We start from the raw sequence: 21,287 nt of genomic DNA, 5'->3' as shown, positions 1-21,287 counted from the left end.
AAGGGAGTGTCCTGTCCCACTTGCAGGTCGGTTGGGTTAATGCGGTGAGCTGAGACTCAGATTCTGCACAGGTTAGGAATGGGGGCAGGGGAAGAAAAAGCAAAGTTAAGGTCCAAGGTCAGTAAATGCAAACAGTGATTTTGAGAGAGAATGTGTTGAAATACTCATGTCTTGGTGATTCTAGCACAGATATCCTGTACCTGGCCATGAAAGCCATGGCCAGACAAATGAGCACAGAGGAGGAGTTTGGAGAGCCCGTTATAAGCGCTTGGCATATACTTGCCCCCAGAGGAGCATCAGAAATTGAACTGCAAGTGTACCAGCTAAAGGGAGGGTTATGTGGGGCATTGCGAGGGACTGTCTTCCTTAAGGGGAAAGGCTGTGAGAGCTGGGTCTGTTTAGCCTGGAGCAGAGAAGACTGAGAGGGGACCTTATCAATGCATGTAAGTATCTTAGGGGCAGGTGTCAGGAAGATGGGGCCAGGCTCTTTTCAGTGGTGCACAGTGACAGGACAAGGGGCAACGGGCACAAACTGCAGCACAGGAGGTTCCATCTGAATGTGAGAAAGAATGTCTTTACTTTGAGGGTGACAGAGCCCTGGGACAGGCTGCCCAGAGAGGCTGTGGGGTCTCCTCTGGAGACATTCAAAACCCACCTGGACATGATGATCCTGTGCGACCTGCTCTGGGAGAACCCTCTTTAGCCGGGGGTTGGATGAGATGATCTCCAGAGGTCCCTTACAGCCCTGACCATTCTGTGACCACACAACATCATGTTTTCCTACAATTTCTGGTAAGTGAAGTGGTGGCCTGTGGAGGCTGTCACGGGGGAAATTTTGGCAGATGTGGCTGGGAGGCTCTGCAACAGCACCTCTGCTGTGTGGACTTAGGTGTGTGTCCTGGGAGGGCCCAGAGCAGCAGGGGAATCTGCTTCTATCCAGAGTGTTTGTGGCACAGCACTAGGCATATGGTCACCCCCAAATGGTATTGACCTTGATACAGTACCTGAAAGCACTGTGTTTAGAGAAGAACAGAAAGAGAATTGCTTTGGTTCAGTCTGCTAGTTTTGGCTAGCTGGCGAGTTGCTTTGTAAGCAATGTAGAAAGTTAGTAAGAGCTAAGTATCAAACTTGATTCTAGCTTCAAAAGCTCCTGGAAAGCCTAGAAATTGACATGGTCCATGATGTGCAGAAGAAAATTATCCAGGAAACAACTCTAGTGATGTCTGAAGAGCCAGACGAAAGCAATCTCCCCACTGGTAAGGAGAATCAATCAAAATACCCTTCCTGGGAAGTGTGGGAGCCCCAGTCTTGAGTGGGAAAAGTAGCCTTGATGCATAAAGGCAGCAAAGATTTGCCCTGCATGTGAACAGGAGAGCATGCTTGCTCTCAGCTCCCCACTTCCCTGTGCGCTCGTTTGGAGGCCAGGGGCTGGCTGAATTGTGGAGAAGGTATCACTGATGAAAAAGGGCTTACCCTCAGGAAACTCTCCTCTGCTCTGGAGAGCCCATTGTGAGAAATTCCAGAAACACATCAAGGGGAAGCTGTGCAGAGTTGTGTACTGGGACACTATACACCTTTCTGCAAGGACCTGCTTATTCTGTCTGTTCAACAGATTCAGATTCCCTAAATCTGAGTTCACATTCTCTTTATACATTGAATGTTTAGCCATAATCATTGAAAAGACGATGGTGCAAACAAGGCTGAATACTATGCTGCAGTTTGCAGGCAGCCTGAAAAGAGACTGATAGGAAATTACTTCTCTACTCTGTCTCAGAGTGTTAATATCTTAGGCCTAGTAGTGCAATTTAAATGCCAGACTTTTTAGTGTGTTGGGTGTTTACTTGGTACAATTACTGCACAGGTGTGGGCAATTTGGGTATTCACAGGCACAAACAGTAAAACAAAGAAAAAGTGGAAATAAAAGGGAAGAAAAACGTGTCCTAGTGCCACTGGATGTGGTTGCGGGCAGCAATGACCAGTGCACAGAAATGTTCAGTTTCACACAAAAGCCACATTCTTTACTCAGTATTTTCAGAAAACTCCAGTACACAATTGTGGGCCAGGCCATTATTGACAGGACTGGTCCATAACAAAATTGCGTTTTGGCTTTGATACTGGAACGAATTTGATATTGCAGTTCAACACAGCCTTTGCAATCTGTTTGCAATGACATTTACTTTTTGTTGTAAACATTTTAGGAAAGCTGAGAAACCCTAAGCTATAAAGCGTACCCATCGTCAAATCCCAGGGATTACTGAAGGATCAATATTTTGTGACAGTGGTACCCACTGATGTGTGGTTTTATTCTGTTGAGTTTGTTTGTTTGTTTGTTTTTCTTTGCTTCTTCCTCTGTACCTGAAGAGCTCTGGAAACACAGGGTAATGCAAGAAAATTTCTCAGTTGTACAACCATAGATAGTGCAGGCATTTGTTCAAAGGCTGATGGAAAACTACCAAGAATCAGATACAGAGGTACGTATTCTGCATTTCTATCTAAGCAACAGCTAAATCATGTTTACAGCTTTATTTATTAAAGCTCTTGTCAATCAGTGACCTAAAAAAGAAACACATTTCTTAAGCTTATGAGCTTAGATTCAGATTATGTTGGTTTGCAATAGCAGCATTGGCAGCAAATTTGTGTATAGCCCTACTGCCTTCTGACAGGTTTATTTCAGCTCTCAGGACTGTAATAATGTGAAGATGAGTTAGGGCTGGAGGTTTATGTGCAACCGCAATGCAGGATTGCAGGACTATTCACGGATTCAGTAGTGGGAACTCTTCTTCCTGAGTCATTGCTAAATCAGGGGTCCAGCACAATGTTAGGAAGCAGTTTTAGGTGGGTTTGGTTGGGTTTTTTTTCCCCAGTGATATTTAAATTAAATATTTGTGGAAATATGACCACTCCTGGTTAAAAAACACACAACATCTTTTCTTAAGAGAAGGGATGATGGGGCCCAACTGCAACCCAGGAAGTTTCTGAGTTGGTAATTTAATTTCTCTACCAAAAATTCTTTTAGCTTCAGATGGAAAAAGACCCCAACATTATAGCTAGAATCAGTCAAAAAGCTAACAAATCTGTTTTCCATTAGTTCAGTGAAATTGTAGATTAGGCAAAAACATTTACATTGAATATTTTTCTTTTTGCTTCATTTTAATATTGCAGAGGCATTTTATTTACAATAAGGTGATCATGTTCCATTTTGATGGATGCTGTATATAAAGCAACTCTTGTGATCCGGGCCACCTGCAAGGTTTCTTATTTTGTTTTCCTAGGTGACTTTTTAAAAAAGCCCTTTACAACAGTGTCTCACCATACTGGGCTGTGACGTCGTGGCCAGAGAGCACCGCAACTTTGAGACCTGCTCCGTGTTTTATGAAAATGTTCTCCAGTAGCAGCAGCATTTACTTTCCCCAAAAGAACAGGTATGCTCAGAGTGTTGATTCTACTCTTTGAGAATGGGGAAGGTGGTTTCTCTGGGTAGAGGGCAGTTGCTAAGTAAAAAATAAAGTCAGGCTGTCAGGCTGGGAAGTTGTTGAAGTGGAGATGGGCTGCACAAGCATAGCCACCATGCACCTTTGTGCTTTGCCTCAGGAGCCGCACGCAGTGCAGGGATGTGGCAACCAAAGCAGTATGGCCCTGACGCAGGTCGGGGATTGTGGTCTATCGGTTGGTAGCGCTTAGTGGTCTCGTTTGGAATAGAGTCCCACCGTGCAGATACATGGTGACAGTCTTTGAGAAGAAAGGCAGGGGGGCTGTGGGGCAGCTATTTCTGTGCTCAATGCCAGACGTCATACCAGGAGGACTGGTAAAACAAAGATAACCTGAAGGCAAAGGTAGTGGCCTGCTGTTCTGCAGTTAATATTCACAATGGGTGATATACTGGTAACCTTCAAACTTAAACTTCTGCTGATGGGTCCCTTCCTTCATGAGGCATTTCCCCAGAGCAATTCAATCCTGTGCATTGACTGAGATAGAAAGTAGAAGTGGGTCAGGCACACAGGCTCAGCTGCAGCATGGGTACCAGGTATGCTACCTCACGGCTGCACAACTCCTGCCAAGTTCTGAGAACCTGACTTCGCAACTTCAGCTGTGTTTTTCAGGATAGCTGGTATGTGTGGGTAGAATTTTTTAAAGAAGTAAACCCAGCCAATAAATCAGAAATGCTGTTTTGTGGAATCATGTGATATCCATGTAATCCGTTAGCTGACTTGGAGGCTTGGCTCCATCAGCACAGACTCCACTGCTAGAGGTACGTCAGCTTCTACAGAAACCTGTGCTAGGGAGGAGAATGCTTGGGTTTCAGGGATGTTTGCACAGTAGTGTTAGAACACCTGCATTTTGGATTTCATTCCTAGGCTCTTTTTCTTATCTGTCCTGATCACTGACTACAAGATTTCAGTTCTTCTCTGGGCTTTTTGCCCCACTTTCTCATGCTTTTCACAGTTTTTTGCCCCTATATCCTTTTCTGTAAAGTGTCTTGTCAGCAGCCTCCCTTATTGTCTGATTTCACTGTCTTGTCCACATGTTTGGGAAGGCTGGTGTGAGAGAGAAAATGAGAAACACGTGTGAGGTTTCAGCTGGGTGGAAGGATACAGGAGGAGCCGGTAGGACTTTCCTGGAGCCTCTGGGCACTGCAGTCTCTCTCCCCAACTTTGCTAGCCCATCACCACCAAATCCCTGTCTCATCTGTGTTGTACTTGAAGGGAGCAGCCCAGGGTTGCCAGCTGCCTACTATCTCCAGGCTCTGCTTCAATCTCAGAAGGGATTTCCTGCTCCCAGTTCCACTTCTGGCTAGCCTAAAGCAATTAACAGAGGCTGTTGCAAGTCTGAAGAGCAAGCTCAGTAGAAACCATGAGAAAGGTTCAGGCACGATCAGCTAAAACGGGATAGCAGATAGTTTAAAAACTAGGAAGTCTCTAAGGAACATACATGAACCATGTAGGTTTTTTCCTCTAACAAAGTCTTAGGATGTGACCAACTTTTTGCCGATTTTACAAAAAACCCCACCCAAAACAGAGGAAAACTAGTGCTGCTCTGAATAAAGGTCACCAGAATTTTTCAGAAGGGCTAAAATACACGTATTTTTTCCCCAGCATTCATTTTCAAAAGTCTCTCAGTAATGTTTGCTGTAAGACAAAAAAATTGACAAAAATTGAAATAGAAAATTTCAGTGAGAATCCAGTGAAGTTATTAGCATTTACTACTTAGATCTGGCATATGGAGGTGCCAGGCAACCTTGCAAGCATACTGTGCTGTTGGCTCTGCCTACAGTCTGCAGTTGTGCCTATTTCTTCTTTGAGTAATGTAATATGCTAAGAATGATTTTTAGCTTTCCTCAGCTGTGTTCATCTGGTTGTGAATGCTGTTTGGTGGTATGAAAACAACCAGACATTTACATCTAGCAATGACCTACCTATGTGAAATGGAAATTCTGTCATTTAAATCTGTTCAAGTTCTATCATGTACCTTCCTATTTGTGCCAACCTGAGTGTCCTTTCTGAGGGTTTGTTAATTGTCAAGTATCAACAAATGGGACACATAATAGTTTTTATTAAATGTTACATGGTCTGTATTTACAAGCTTATCAGCAGACAGCATATTTGCTCCAATAAATGCATTACCTCATAGCTTACTGAACAAAGCCTAGTCACAGTTCTTCTGACTTTCTCTCCGGAGCCAGGGGAGGTTACACTGTGGGAGGCCAGGTTCACTGACACAGCAGTCATGCACAGGATCTTCTCCTAAAATCAGACTTGCTAATCCTGCTCCCTAATCGTTCTGCCCCTCTGTCCTCGGCACACATCTTCTATCAATTCTCATACCTGTTAGCAAGGAGATCTTTCTTTCCTGATGACCAGAAACAGATATTTTGAGGTTATGTATGAGCTCTTGCATTTGCCTCCTTCAAATACTGGTTGCGAACTGCCACAATTCTTCCTACTGTTCTCAGGGAACAAATGTTTCTAAAATGAACAGGGATGAACAGGGATATACAAAATGGGTTATTCCATATCATTAAAGGATTATTTTCATCAGGCCACTCAGTTAAGAAGATATTCTTGCTCTACTTGATTAGGTACCACATAACATATTCAGAGCTCTGGATCATTTATTCCTTGGCTAGTGTTTGCTCATCCCTAGCTTTGCTCATTCTCTGTCTCTGCTGTGATAGATGACGGGGCTGTGCCATGGGATGATTATGGAAATAACTGTGCTCAGAGCCCAGCTCACTGACTTACAGGAAGAAAATCTTGGTCTCAAAGAGATGATTAGAAAAGTAGTACAGGATGAATATGAATCATTAGTGCAGAACCTATTTGTGACTTGTGTCCATCTAAAAGTAGGTACAGAATAATAAGGAGTACTTGACTGGTCTTTTTTGTGCTGCTGTATAATTTGCCAACAAGTGTAGCACTCAAAGGAATAAATTGCTGCAGTGTGCCAGGTGGATGAATGGGTGAATCATTTATCTCCTGCTGCTAGAAGCATCTTGTAAAACCGTCTGGTAGAAAAATAGCGTGCCTTTTCCAAGAGAGGAGGCGTATTCTCAATGGAACAGGTACCACATTAGAGAGGGTGATGGAAGCTCTTTTTAGTTACAGTGGAGGGAACTTTTTGGATATAATACTTCAAGTCTGTAATATTCTGCATTATTTTTCTTGGATACTTTATGTCTACTGCATAATTTTATTGGTTACTCTAACAATGCCTTTTGTTTTCAAGTAGTCCACTGATTTCTTTGGGGTGACATATAGCGTTACTTACAAAAATAAGATACCCCAATCGAGCCTGTAAAAACTGACCTGATTGTGACCATGTGTATTATAGAGTAACCACCTGCATCAGATCCCCAGAGTATTGATGGATGGTCCACAAACCCATTAATGGCTGTGTCCAGGGCAATAGTCACTTCAGGAATATTGTGATTTCTTTTGCAACCTTGAGCGTGAGTTCAGTTACCAGAGAGCCTATTTTGTCACCATGGTGCTGCTACTTCCATTAAATACATACATCCCAGGACTGCCAATAGGTTGCCTGCATATGGTACAATTGAAATTCCATTTCTTGCAGTGCCTGGATGCAAGAAGAATATTGCTCTGTCTTCCTGATACACTGATTCTAGGAAAATAATTACGGAGAAAGACCATCTGGTTGTAGTTGAGAGACTTCTGAAATCTTCTGAATGTTGCTTTCCCATATGTGCACATTTCATCTCTTATGGGCTCTGTTGATAATTGCAGGGAAAGTTGGATGTCTATCACCTTAGCATTGAGCAACGAGTGTTTGAAATCATCGGTGAAGTGAGAAGAGGAGGTGACAATATGATTGATCTGAAGAAAAAGTTCAGCTCCACTAAGAACAACAGTGACTTGGAAGAACATTTGTCTAAAGTAAGGAAATACATATATGCATCGGTAAATGAACACAAGGATAATATCACAGTAAAGCTTGTTGAAGATAGCTTAAGTTATTATACTGTTTCTGAGACATCAGTTGTGTGAAGAGCATGGAGGTAGTCCATTACTAGACTCTGTTAATGGCTACTCATTTGTCAGGCTGTCATAAATCGGTCATCTTTGACTGTGTGTTCATGCTCCAAGTGCAGAAATGTTGGGCCAAACCCAGATCTTGGACCCTGAATAACTACATGTATTTGAAGTGAATTTGGTTCTAAACTTAGGAACTATGCTTTCAGCCTTCTGAGGGCAACTAACATAATGCTTTCTACACAGGTGAACGTCAGAGAGGTTAAACCTAGATCTGAAGAAGCATAAATGTGAACTCTCATTCAGTCTTGTGTCAGCATTGTCGTGTGTTGTCATTGTCCTTTTTTTTGGGTGGGGGAAAAAGAATGTGATGTTTCAATAAGCCTGATAAATGTGTTGATGGGAATTTTATCTTCTTGTTGTGCAAGCCGGTCACATAAAAGAATGGGGACAGAATCCTGTTTTCTATTTGGGGTTACTTAAAATCAAAAATATATTCAGCTTTATGTTTTGAAAGAGTTCCCCCAAAACTGATGGTCTGGGAGTTATAAACTAAAGCCTGGAAATTACTTTCCAGGCTACAACTTCCATATCAATCCCTTTTATAATCAAACATATTCCTCCTCAGCAAAGTTCAATTTGTACTGAAATCATCATAGTCAGACAGTGAATACAAATGAGATCAAATGGATAATGGCTAAATACTTCTGTCTAAAGCAAATATACTTGCAGATCTCTGAAGCAGAGCAGTTTGTGAAGCAGGATGTAACTGTAATGTCTACAGAGTGAGAAGGACTTTCAACACCCCCAGTGAACCCGGGGGATAGGGACACCCAGAAGTAAATGAGAAACCAGTAGAAATGGAAGAAGTCCACGTGTGAAAAGGCTGCAGGGAGACTTCCACATCCCCGCTTGGAGAGGACAGTGTGCAGAGGACAGTGAACAAGGACAGTGGGGAGCTCACATGCAGTTAAATGGTTGTGGCTTGAGCAGAGTTATGGGAACGTGGTGGGCTGGTGCAGCCCGTGATCATGGACGGTTACAGGGTGTTTAAGAAGGATCAGCAGGTAAGAGGAGTGAGAACTGTACTTTGTGTAAGGAGTTAATTCCCTGCACAGAGCTCATGCACGAACGTGGAGATGTACTACTGAAAGGCTATGAGGAGGGAGGAACGTTAGTGATGATCAGTGACTGCGGTGGGGAATCTGTCACAGACTGCTTGGTCAAGAGAATAAATTGGACGGGCCTGTCTATAGAGAGCTAAGAAAAGTGGTTTTGATTTGAAGCCTTGGTGGACATGGAGGTTTTATCCATCTGGAAATCTACTGGAAGGGGAACACAGCATTGTGAAAGCGTAGGCAGTTCCTAGGCCGCATTAGTGGTAATATCCTAAAAGCAAATGCTAGAGGAGCCAGTCACAGTAAATCCCTACTTCTGCTTCTCACAAACGGGGGAAAACTGGTGGTGAGTGGCATCTAGGGCTGCAAGGACTATAAAATTATTTCAGGATCAGGAGAACGATTTTAAAATCATGCTGCAGAGCTAGGACCTGGGACTTCAGGAGAGGAGATTGTGACTTATTTAGGGAATTGCTAGGCAGAATCCTTAGAAAACTGCCAAGAGGGGAAAAATGATGAGGAAAGCTGGTTAATTTTTAAAGAAAACTAAAAGAGACTTCAAAACCAACTACCCTGTTCCACCATAACACATGGGAATTTAGCAGAAACTTTGCCTTGCTTGCCTTAGCAAGGAGCTGCTTGAAGGACTAAAATACAAAAAGAAAGAATGCAAGCAGTGGAAATATGGGCAGGCAACAAAGGTAGAGTATCAGAGTTCAGACCCATGGTGATGAAATTAGGAAGGCCAAAGCCTGGCTGCAGATAAAATTAGGATGGGACACAAAGGTGAGTTGACACTGAATGGTAGAGCTTCTCTGCAGAGATATCTCTGCCAGGAGGGCCAGGACCTCCGGTGGTCCTCTGTAATAGTTTTCAGGCAGAAGTCTGCTATTTTGAACAAAAAAGAAGAAAACCTGATGACAATACTTTTCATGAATGCACTGATTTTGTTCTTATTAAGGATACTGTAATTAGGGTGAATCAGGTGACCCAACTTGGTACAAACCAGAATCCTCATTTGGCACAAGAGTGTTTATCACCATCAACAGAGCTTCATTTCAGTGAGGTTTACCTGTTCGCTGTTTTGGATTAAATTTCTTCTGTTTTTCCCCCGGTTTCTGGGCAATGCTCACATTTCCTGTTTCCCTGGAGACACAGTAATAGAAATCTATGGCCAAAGGCTGCGCTGTTTCAAGATGCACAATTAGAGCATTTGAAAACAAAACGAAATACAAATAGTTGCATGCTTTTACAATTGTATTCACTTCCAAAGCATACTTTCTTCCTGGGGAAAGTAATCTTTGTGGGTCTACTCCTCCCAACATCTTCTTAGTAGGAACAGCTGCAGCTCTTGTGGGATGAAAATACCAGGCTAAGCAAGTGGGTGTGTAAGCTAAAGGCTCTGAGCTGTTGGAAGCAAACTGCTTTCTGAGGCACAGCTTTCTCAAAAGCTTAGAGATGCTGAGAAGATGATATTTCCTGACCATTTCATCTGTTCTCTAATTTTCTGCAAAAAACGCAGAATGTTTTCTGCAAAACTAATGGTCAGATTGGGCAGGCTCACTATTGTTCGGTGATCCTATAGGAGCTCACTGTGACTGCCAATTTTAGGTAAAAATGCTAAACTTTCTCCCCTCTATAATATGGGTATAATGGTGGTCTTCAGATGTGAAGAGTGTGAAACAAATCCCTGATGTTTGCTTGAAGCAAGAGTTTAGGAAGCAGGAGCAGCCTATAGTACTCCTGGTTCTGTTGTTGACTTGGAAGACTACTCTGTATCAAAATGAACTATTTCACAATTGACCAAAAGGTATAAAAAAGAAGACAGGCAGACATGAAGTGAAAAAGAACTGGATTGTTGGCTTGGGAGGTAGCTGAGTTGTTTTTTGGTTTTTATTTTTAATTGGTATCTGCTTAAACAAAGCAGAACACAGCACGAGGTTTCTAAATGCAATTACACAAATACAAGATGAAGCACAAAAATTACTAAATTAAACTGAAGTGAAGATGGATGGAGAGAAAAGAGCCTCACTGCTTTAAATGAGGCTGATTCAAATAGAACAAACAGGTTATTGATTGTTATATAGGCTAATTAGCTGCACATGTCAAGCAAAGAAAAGGCAGAATAGATCATATGTAACTTAAAAAGAGTGAAAACAAAATGGTTTTTGTGTGCTTGTTAATTTTAAACCCAGATGAAACTGGATGTGCATAACAATTAGTTCAGTTATATCAGGGAGATGCTGAATCATTAGAATATTTTATTGATCAGATCAGTCAAAGATGGATTTAATTATTGCAAATTTGTGGAATTAAATAAGAAGTAAGAGCTATCTTCACAGGATTAAAAAGAAGTCTGAAACTGAGAAAATTAAATGGGGAAAATTGGCTTTTTTAAATTAGAAACCAGCTCATCTTGCTCAGACAGAGCTTTCTTGGATCTGACTGTGGAATGGTCCTGAAGATCTAAGGGCTTGTATTTCACTGTTCTCCACACCAAGTGCAGAGGATCCTGGACCTTGCTTTTTCCAGTTTAATGGCTGGAAAAGGAGAGAGGGCTGCTAAATCTGTGTCTGACATAGTAACATGTACATACACATTGGTGTTTGTGTTTTGAAACAAACAAAAAGACCCTGCCCAGAAGGAACGCAAGCTTCATCACACACAGTTAAGCAAGGAATAAGTGGATTAATAAGATGGACAGGTCTTTCTAATGCGTAAGATCAAATTTTACATTGCTCTGAGCTTCCTTGCACACAAGAACTTGAATTGTTGACATATGAATAAAGATGTGCAGTGACACCCACATGAAAGATTATCTTACTTTTTCCCCTTTAGAGAATGCCTTCTGTCTATCCTGTTCACTTTGCCTTAAAAAAAGGTCCAGCTTTTAGCAGAAAATAGGAACAATGCAATCCCACTTTACTAAAAATCTCAGAGAGATTTACCTTTCAAGCAACCCACTGCTATATAAAAGAGAGAAAATCACTGCTCTCCTTGCTTCTATAATGTGCTTTGTTTACAGGAAGCTCTTCAAAACAAAAAAAAAGTGTCTGAATACTAAAGATGATGGGAGAACAAGACGTGACTTCACTTCAGGGTCAGTTCATGACTGTAAGGAAAGCTCTTGCAAAATCTCAAGCAGAAAATGACAAGCTAAACCAATAGCTTCATAAACAGGTATCTGAATTCAACAGGTCCCAATTCATCAGTGCAACAAGCGGAATTCTCCTCTCCATCTCACTTGGTTTAATAAGGATTTTGTCTACTGTGATTCTAGGAAAGAAATGGCTTCAGAACTAACTGCATAATACAGTTGTTACTGAAGCTGGATGCGTATTTTGCGGCATTGAAACTATGCGTTCATCATCTGAGTGTTTTCACTATTGCAGGTAGAAAGAACTAGAGAAAAACTATAGCATCTTGGATAAAGTCTGAATCATGTACCAAAATGACAGCTACAGGCACTACATTTATGTATGTCATCAACAGTGCTGGATGTATGTTTTAGTAGAGGAAAAGATGTTACTAACGTTTTATTCCACAGATTAAAAAAACACCCTTAAATCTCAGATCCTGAGGTTATTAGTCTTCCACCCAATCATTAAATTTCAAGGAAACATTCAGGGATGTTGTCATTAAATCCAGAACAAATTAATTATTTTTTTTTCCACCTGAACACCTTCATGGCTGTATCACTGCCACAGCAAGCTGCCTTTCACTTCTACACATGGCTACACATGCTGAAATGGCCCATTCCTCAAAGTCAAACTGAAAAGCACACCCTTCCCTTGCAATATACTTAATGCCAAGCAACATTATTTTATAGCAAATAAGTCTTGTAAAACCAACGTTATTTCATTCTGCTGATAAGATTAGAAGTTAGATAAACATAATGCTAGAGATGTAATACATGTTTGGAAGTGCCTTGTAACGCATATAACTTTTGTATTTTAAATTTTGCAGGATCAATAAAAATGCCAAATGGATTGACAGCTAGATTTTTGGACATAGAAGCATGTGTTATTTTCATTAAATGAAGATGGTTTCTGACAGATGTCTACAGGTGTTGGTAGCAGGAACTATCAATATTCAACATTTTTGTCAATGCCTTGGAAATAAATACAAAATTGCAGATTATAAAATTTACCAATGATATATGTGGGGAAGAATGTTAGTGAATTTGGTAAGGCACATTTAGTGAATAACAATGTGGGCAGAGCAGGAGTACAGAATCATAGGGATAGCTTGGTAACATGGTTATTCCTCCAAGGAGTATTTCAGTGTCTGAGTAGATGAAGAATGAGAAGAAAGCAGGGCTTGTACAGAACAGGGTGACCGCATCCCTGGGCGGACAGGGTTTGTAATGGATGACTGGCCATGTAGTACTGGAAAGGGTGGATGCTATAATCTTTTCATTTATAAAGGGAGAACAGTGCAGACATATTAAAAATGTGTTTGTAGCTCTGTGTACCACATACTGAAATACTGTTGCTGGATCCAGAGCGTAGTACCTAAAAAAGATGAAGAAAGAATGGAGAAAGCGCAGAGGAGAGTTAGGAAAATTCTTTGAGGGCTGCAAGAAATGCTTTCTAGCAGAGGGCTCTTGAAAGGGACAATCTATTTAGCCTATCTAAAAGAAGAGTGACTCGATTACAGTCTACAGATATTTTTGTTGGGAGAGAATAGTAGATATATTAAAGGGTTCTTAGGGAAAGTATAACAAGAGGTGGTGCCTAGAATTTGAGGCCAGAAAAACTGAAAATGGGAAATTAGAAACAACATTTTCAAAATGTGATTAACAGTGGAAATGACAATATGTCTGAGTGTCTTCAAGTCAAGACCACATGCCTTTCTGGGAAAAATGGTTTAGCCGAACCAACTTGCTCATTCCAGTACAAGGCTAATTAAGGCAAATGTGATATTAAAAAGTCAGATCTGACGGCTCGATTGCGCCACTCTGAACCTACTGGTCTATGAAACTCCAACCTCAGTAAGGCTTAGAGAGCCCCCCAATGAAAAATGTTTGGCTGTGGCTGCTTTTAGCTATTTGTGTTCAGATTTTTCACCAGAGTGGTGTGCCTTTGGCTGATAAATTGGTTTTCTTCACTGACAAGCTGTCAATTTACTTCCAGAAGACCCACTGCATCTACCATCTTTCTAGCAGCTGCTTTTGTTGCTTCTGGTTTCCTTTGATTTCTGACATCAGCTTCTGATTCTTTCTCTTCTTTCTCATTTCTTTCCTTGGTATAGATTGTGATGGTGATGTTTACAAATAGCAGACTCCATTCCACAACCCTCGGCTGTACAGGAGGGTTTGACCTGATATGAGTGGCTTGTAAAACCATTTCATTCAATTGTGTTACAGGTTCTAAAATGTAGCCATACTTACTGGCTGTCTCTATGAGCTGCATATAAACAGCAATGTTTGAGAAAGCTCATTTCCCCGCTCTCTTTCCTTGTTTATATGTTTTAAAAACAAGTTCCACATGCAGACCATAGGCTGGCTGTAGAAAGCAAATTACAGCAGACTGAGGAAATTGGAAGCAACTGCCTTCTTGTTTACTTGCCATTGAATGAATTCCACACATGAATGTTGTTGAGGCTTCTCTCTCTAACAAGCAACGATGTAAATACAGCATTCTGCTTCCCCTCCCCTTCCCCTCCTCTTGTGCTTCCCTTTCCCACAACCAGATCTTATTTTGGGTTTAGGTCTGACTGTGGTCCTTTCATAAGATCATAGGATAATTCAAATTTGTTTACAGACATCTTATTATCTTCAGTATCAAGGCATGTGGGATTGGGTATCTCCCCATTCAGCTCAGCTGGGCATGACATGTGGAGTGGTCATCAGGGTTTAAAAGCATAGCTAAAAAGGTAGGGGAACTAGAGAAAAATAATTTAAGTCTTTAGTGATTGGATGTTGTAGAAGCAAATGCTGTTAGAAGTAGTACAGAGGAAGATACAAGAAGTGACAAGTACTTGGCATGATGAAAGGTGAAAACAATGAGAAGGTGCTTGAAGAGATGGAGGAAAAAGAGCAGAGAGTGAAATGCCAAACCAAGGAAGCTACAAAAATCTTCTAAAACATGCCATCTTCAACAAAAAAGAGATACAACAGGTAAACTCATAATGCATAGCTGAAAAATAAAAACAGTAGCACTTCTGGAGGGATGTCTCAAGTTTTAACGCTGTCTGACCAGATCTGAGGTTTTTTTGTGTTTGAGCTTCACTGTAGTCCTCCAAGTCCTCTGGATGAGGGTCTTGTAGCATGAACCTTGGCACAGTGTTGGGCCCTGCCTGCTGGGGGCTTAAGGTTGTGTTCCACCTCTTGGTGGCACCTTGTGTTTCTGATGCTTCTCAGGGGCTTCCTGTTAAGCCTGGTTCAGTATCTTTGCTCTAGAAAGTAAGTATTATTCTCCTTGGTTTAAAGGTAAACTGCCCAAAAGTCTGTGCAAGGTGCTGGTGCAGTGGGAACAGGTGTGCAGTGCAGACAGAACATGCTTGCACCCCTGGGGGAATTGGGGGGTGCAGCAGCTAGAGCAGCAAGCAGCTGGGCTCAGTGGCTCTGGAGGCTTTAGCCAGCTGTACATTCCCTCTTGGGATGTTCCCCAGTGGTGTGCTCCATGCCTCGGCTGTAACTGCTGTCCTTGCCACCAGACTAAATGGGAACTTTGGAGCCTTCCCTGGGCTCTGCCTCTCTGCCGGAGCCATGTTCCTGCATCTGCAGTGCCTGTTGCTTTCCTGGCTCTCCCTGTGACATTTCCCAGGTGGGGCTCTGACGCTAGTGCTGCTGCTGTCCTTTTGCTTTATCGACTGCATTTGACATAAACTCTCTGCCCTTACCTCTGTTTCCCAAATTCTGGTCTACCAAATGAACATATTGGGAGCTACTTTAATCCAGTCTGGCCACAGAAATGGCATTAGTTTTCACTAAACTGATGCCGTTATGCTGCACTGATATATTGAGTTTAAATCTGTTACTGTATTGCTAATCATTGATTTAGTGTAAGTGAGTAACCAAATCCACTTGTAAGATTATCTCCCTGTAAAACAGGCTGTAGAGCTTTCACTACTTCAATTTAAAAACTGATTTGGCCAAGTAAATACAATCTCTGTGTTTAGCACAGCTGGTAGAGTGGGCTCTTGGCTGCGAAATGTGCAGTGCTGCTTCTGCAGTGTGGCCTGAACAAAGTATTTTTTTGGCAACCATTTGATTAGACCTTAACTAGATGAATCAATCTATTTTTGCTGCTGAAGTCTCCTTGCCCTTGCTTTCTTGGTCTAGAGAGAAAAGAAGCTTTGTAAATATATCTGAATGCCTCTCATGTAAATCAGCTCAAGTATATTCTGTCTTCTAAAGCATCAAGGTGAAAGCATGAGTTGTTTGTTTTCCAGAGTCAGGACGACAAACGCTGTTCTGCTGGGAATAATTTCTCAGGCTGCTGGCAGGAGACCACTGATTTCACTGGTGCCTGTCTTTGATGGGGCTCTGCACTGTTTTGCTGTGTTTACAAAATAACCCTTCAAGAGATCAGAGATGTCAACAGCTTTTGAAGACGGCAGAAAGGAAAATGGCAACTGCAGTGTGCAGGCTTTTATTGCAGCTAGCACCTAAATGGTGAGTAACACTAACAAACTTTAAATATAAACTTAGCAAATGACAGAGTCTGTGGGAGAGTAGGGGGAAGAGCTGCTATTTTTTCCACATACCTCTGCCCTGAAAATGGAGGTAGGGTCTTGTCTAATTGTGGTTACATGCAAAGAACAGTGAGAAAAGGCCTCTGCATTGTTTTTATCTTCCTCCAGCAACGCCTGAAATGCAGATTCCTATTAAACGATAATGAGAACGTCAATTTGCACTATTTGTGCTGTATTTTGCATTGAGGGATTATGGATATGTTCAGCAAAGCTGTAATTACAGATTATTTCAATCAGCAAGAAGCGATGGCCTCTTATTCGCAAGTGAGGATCTTTTCCTTTAAATCTAGGCCTCTGCTTTGGTGCAGAGCTGTCAGATGATGAATTTTTGTTGCTGCCATTAATCCTTTTACCACCTTTTAGATAAGTCAGTTAACCCAAGAGTGCAGTTTAAAATGTGAGGCCTTGCAGCAAGTTGATGAACTGCAGCGTCAAGTTTATGACCTGGAAGCTGCAGTTTCCCAGAGGAATGTGACTGCAGATGAAGATGGATTGTGTGTTATAACCTGTTTTCTTGGGGAAGTAAGTCTTATGAGCTATGGTCCGTGTCTCTGAATCCCTCCTTGACCTTCGAAGCAATAGGCAACTTAAGCCAAATATGAAAGAGGAGAACACCTCCTCTGCAATGAAAGCATTTAGGTGAAGGAGAAAGACGTAAGACAATCTTGAGGAAAAATCAGACAACTCAAAAGCCATATGCCTTGTCACACCGCAGCTGCTCAAGCAGCACAAGAAACATTGCCTCCCAAGTTAATAACTTTAAACCATAACTTGCATTGTCTTTTGCTTTTTAGGGATATCATGGGAAATATGTGGGGAGCTGCATTTAGGGGAGTAGGCAATTAGGAAACGAAGGATCCTAAGCTGTAGGAAACCAGGCTTCATTAGTGGCTCTGGTGTTGGCACAGCTTGCTTACAAATCACGTGGGGAAGCCAAACAAGACTGTACCTTTGTAATTCGATTAGATACATGCCTATAATTGCAGGTATTTTTAGAGAATCTCAAAACAGCAGTGATAGCTCTTAACTGAATTAACCCAGAATTTAAACCTTTAACAAAAGTCTTTCTTCTCAGCTGTTTGTTAGCTAACTTTTTAACGTAATGCTTACATAATTCATATAGCTTAAAAAGCTTGATTAGGGATTGCTATTCTTACCTGCCTGAAGTTGCTGCTTTTCTCTGGGATATCAAAATCCTACTACCAGTCTGACAAATGTATGCAGAAAAACTGATGACCTAAACTCTAGCAAATTAATTAAACAGGAAAAAACTTCAATGATCTTTCAAGGTTCGTTTCCATACTGTGAAGAATATAAAGTACTACAATTTAATTAGTTTCCTTCTGCAGGAAAATGCTAGTTATTCCTGCCACAGGAAACTGAGAAAATCTCATTAGCACACTGTTGAAGATAAGAACAAAATACAGGGAAATAAATGAACAGGGAGGGATCTTTAATTAAGACACAAATATACTTGGCTTCTCTGGCTTTAAACCAATCAAGTTCAGGGGGAAAGTTGGTGCAAAACTTTCAGTGACATCGATGCTATAGAACACACTGAAAGTAGCTGTGACAGAAAGGGGATGATTTTTCTTTTTCTCCTGCTGTAAGTTACTATTGTCAAACACAAGGCAGAGTTGGAAAGATTGGCTGAGAGGCTTGGACTTCTCTGTGCTCGACACAGGAGGTCCATGAAACTATGGACACCTACTCTGCAATGAATTGTGGCTACCTTTTTACTTGTGATTTTTTTTAATTTCTGTATCTGTAACAGTAGATGCATGTTGTGAGGTTTGGTGGCTTTTTTTTTCCTTTCAGAAAGGTAGAAGGAAGACTGCAGAGCTGTTCTCCCATAGTACAAGAAGTAGTTTTCCAGGTAGTAAATCAATATTAAATAGCTATATTTTTTGATGCAGTAATACTAGTACTTCTCAGAAGGCAATCCAGACTTGCATCATGTAAAGATTTGTTTTTCTATTAATCTAACTTGCACTGTGCCACTAACCTGACTTCAGACCTATAGCATGTGGCCAGGCCTATTTGTATAGGGGTGGCAACTGTTATTTGCAATAGCCCTGTTTTGGCTGTAAAGGTGATGATGTTTTTGAAGCAGGTCCTGTCAGCTCCAGGAATTGCCCTCATAAACTAAGACTTCAGCTAGTTTGTAAGAATCTGTAGATAGCAGCCTGAGCCATGTTCTCAAGCTTTCTTTTCCCCACTCCTTCCCCTCCATCTTCTCATCTTCCTCTCCTATGCACTAGGGCCCAGGGGTCCTCAAACTTTGTAACCAGGGGGCCGGCGCGGATGCAGTGGCAGGCAGTCATCTGCGGCTGCTTGGTTTCCCCCCAACCCCCGGCGGGGGGGTCTGTAAATACCAGGGGCTGGATTGAGGACCCTGGGGGGCCGTATCCTGCCCGCGGCCGTAGTTTGAGGACCCCTGCACTAGGCCACGGCCTGTCTCAGTGATGTAGAACAGTTGCTGTGCTGCTTCTGGGTTCATGTGATGCTTGTATAGTCAGTCCTCCCAAGCCCCTGCTTCAGGATGCATGGATGCTGAACACGGTCTGACCAGACTGGGTAGTTGTACACTCTGGCCTTCTGCTGAAGCAACAGGAGAACATCTGGCAGCTGCCCAGAGTCCCTTGGACCTGAAACAATGCCAAAACCAGCTAACCAATGTGATCGGAAACACCCTGGATCATGTTTGAGGAGGAAGAGGAACAGTGTCTGAATTAACAACTGCAGGATTACAGCTACACAGCAAAAATACCCCCACCTTTTTACCTAAAGTTAGTAGGAAAGGTTAACGTAGGGTTAAGAAGTGGTATGGCAACACCACACTGTACATAGATACAAATCAGGGTTACATCATATCATGGCTGAGAGCAAGCAAAGGATTTGATTCAGTGGGGATTTTTTGAGTGGCTGAAGGGTTGGCATTAAGTAGCTGCATCTCTGATTTGTCAGAAAAAGACCAAGACACAAATTCACTAGCGAATTTAGTGTCACTGGGAACAAATAATTAATACCCATCCACACCTTTTAATCTTGGCTTTCAACGGGTCCAGAAAAGACAGAGTTGTGGGGAAAATAGCCACATATAATGAAGTAGACTTGGGGCAGCAAGTTTTCAGTTTCACTGAGATGTCTCCTGCTGCAGGAATGAATGCTGATACACTCATTACTATGAACGAAAAGGGCATGGGGTGAGCTGCAAAAATTGCAGATAGTTGCAAATAGTTTTTTGCAAACAGTTGCAACTATCTGCAAATAGTTTTTGTTCTACTTTAAGTCAAGATCACCCATGAACCACTTTTTCCTGACTAAGCAATCTATTATTCTATTAGTACTATTAGTACTATGCTGAGTGTTCACAACTTGTAAGGTTTTGTGTGGTTTTTCTTTCTTTTCACTCTAACATTCTGCTTAGAGATCAGAAGCAAGAATTTCTGCATTTACTTGAGTTCTGCTCTAACTCTGTGTTGTTGACAACACTCATGTTCTGCAGCAGCTCAGGTCCAAAGTAACAAGCTTTCAGCATCCACTCTGCATGGGGATTACCAGCAGCATCCTTTGAATTTTGACCCAAGCAGCAGCAATGAAACAGGAGGAAACACTCCAAGACCACAGACAGTAACTGCGGGATTGGGAATAAACTGATACAGCTGCAAAACAACCAAATGCTTTGCTAGCCTGCAAACTGTGATTTGTATATATACACCAGCTTTCATCTGGACAGTAAATCAAAACCCTTTGAAGATTTACCTTTAAAAGCAAGGTAAGCAGGATGTACAGCTAGCAAACAGGGGAAAAAAAGAAGTTGCAAGTGTTCCAAAAATTAAGGAAAGGAGGCAGAAGGAAGGTATTTATCTAGCAATGGTCCCAGAATAAAATTTTTGAGTATCATGCCATGGTTGGTGACTTTTTATATGTTACTTGTGTTTTCAGGTACCTAGCAGATGGGAGGAGAGAATGGCAGATAGGCTACTACCACACCTAAATGAAAAGTCTCTTCCCACTGTCCTCCTGCAGCTACAGAAACAAAGGCTGGTCCAGAAGTAAACCTAAATGTATGTTTAATCAGTCCAGGGCTTTTTAGAAAATGCCACTGAACTGGCAGCCTTGAAGTAAGAAAGAATAATTTACATACAAATCAGAGAGAGGCAGTAATACTCCAGTACTGTGTGTTGGATGCAGTGTTCCATAGCAGCTCCAGCCAGTTCATCTGCTAACCCATTTTAGGTACTGGGTGATGCAGATCCTCCTTTCAAGCATGAGCGGCTCTGCATCTCCTCCCTTCCCAGACAACACAGTGCAGTACAAAAAGGCAAGGCTATCAGCCAAAACTAAAAGGCTTCCTTTTATTGTGGTAACCTTGGAACATGGGTGGTGCAAAGCATAGCTAAGTGCTTAGAGCTAAAGCATTGGGTCTGGTGTTTGCCGGTTTGCTTTTTTTCTTCTTCCACTGCTTTCCTACTGCAAGCCCTGACCACCACATCCTGCCCCATGCACTGCTCTCAGCCCCAAAGGTTGCAGCCTGTACACTGAACCTTTCACACCTGTTTAAAGATGACTCATCAGAAGCCTCAGCAGCTCCACCTTCCCTAGCACCTTTTCTCCCCTCCTCCTAGAAAGGGGAAGGGCAGTTCCCTACACTGAACTAGAAGAAAACAGGAAAAAATTGAACAAACTTATCTGCGTTTCTCTTGCATGGAAAAAAGCTTGCATTTCTAGCCTAGCCAATAAAGGACACAAAGCTGTCTTTCAGAGATGTGTCAAACTGTATGGCAGCTAGTATTAGTATGTTATGAGTTAGTATTCTAACCTGTGTGTCTTTTAGCACTATCCACATCCCTGGATGCTTGTGAACATGAATAATCAACCCCCTCAATACTTTTTTTAATAAGTAACTAAGATCTAGAATTAAACTCAGCAACCTTTAACAGCATTACACTGGTTTAACACAAAGTAAAGGAACTCT

The 21,287-nt window shown here is 41.8% G+C and overlaps 1 long non-coding RNA gene across 4 annotated transcripts; it reads left to right on the top strand.

The window, feature by feature from the left end:
- The first annotated feature begins 703 nt into the window (after positions 1 to 703).
- On the top strand, positions 704 to 18,625 carry LOC121090009. Of its 4 annotated transcripts, none has more exons than XR_005828448.1 (4): positions 704 to 1,256; positions 2,362 to 2,471; positions 3,273 to 3,422; positions 7,242 to 18,625. It is a non-coding gene; the product is annotated as an uncharacterized LOC121090009 (long non-coding RNA). The 4 variants fall into 4 exon arrangements; XR_005828447.1 differs by having other exon boundaries at positions 704 to 2,471; positions 7,242 to 7,391; positions 8,220 to 18,625; XR_005828449.1 differs by having other exon boundaries at positions 704 to 2,471; positions 7,242 to 14,726; positions 16,004 to 18,625.
- Positions 18,626 to 21,287: the final 2,662 nt, after the last annotated feature.

The sequence above is a fragment of the Falco naumanni genome, chromosome 6 (genome assembly GCF_017639655.2).
Source record: "Falco naumanni isolate bFalNau1 chromosome 6, bFalNau1.pat, whole genome shotgun sequence".
NCBI lineage: Eukaryota > Metazoa > Chordata > Aves > Falconiformes > Falconidae > Falco > Falco naumanni.
Note: the sequence above shows the minus strand (reverse complement) of the source record. Positions and strands in the feature narration are given on the sequence as shown.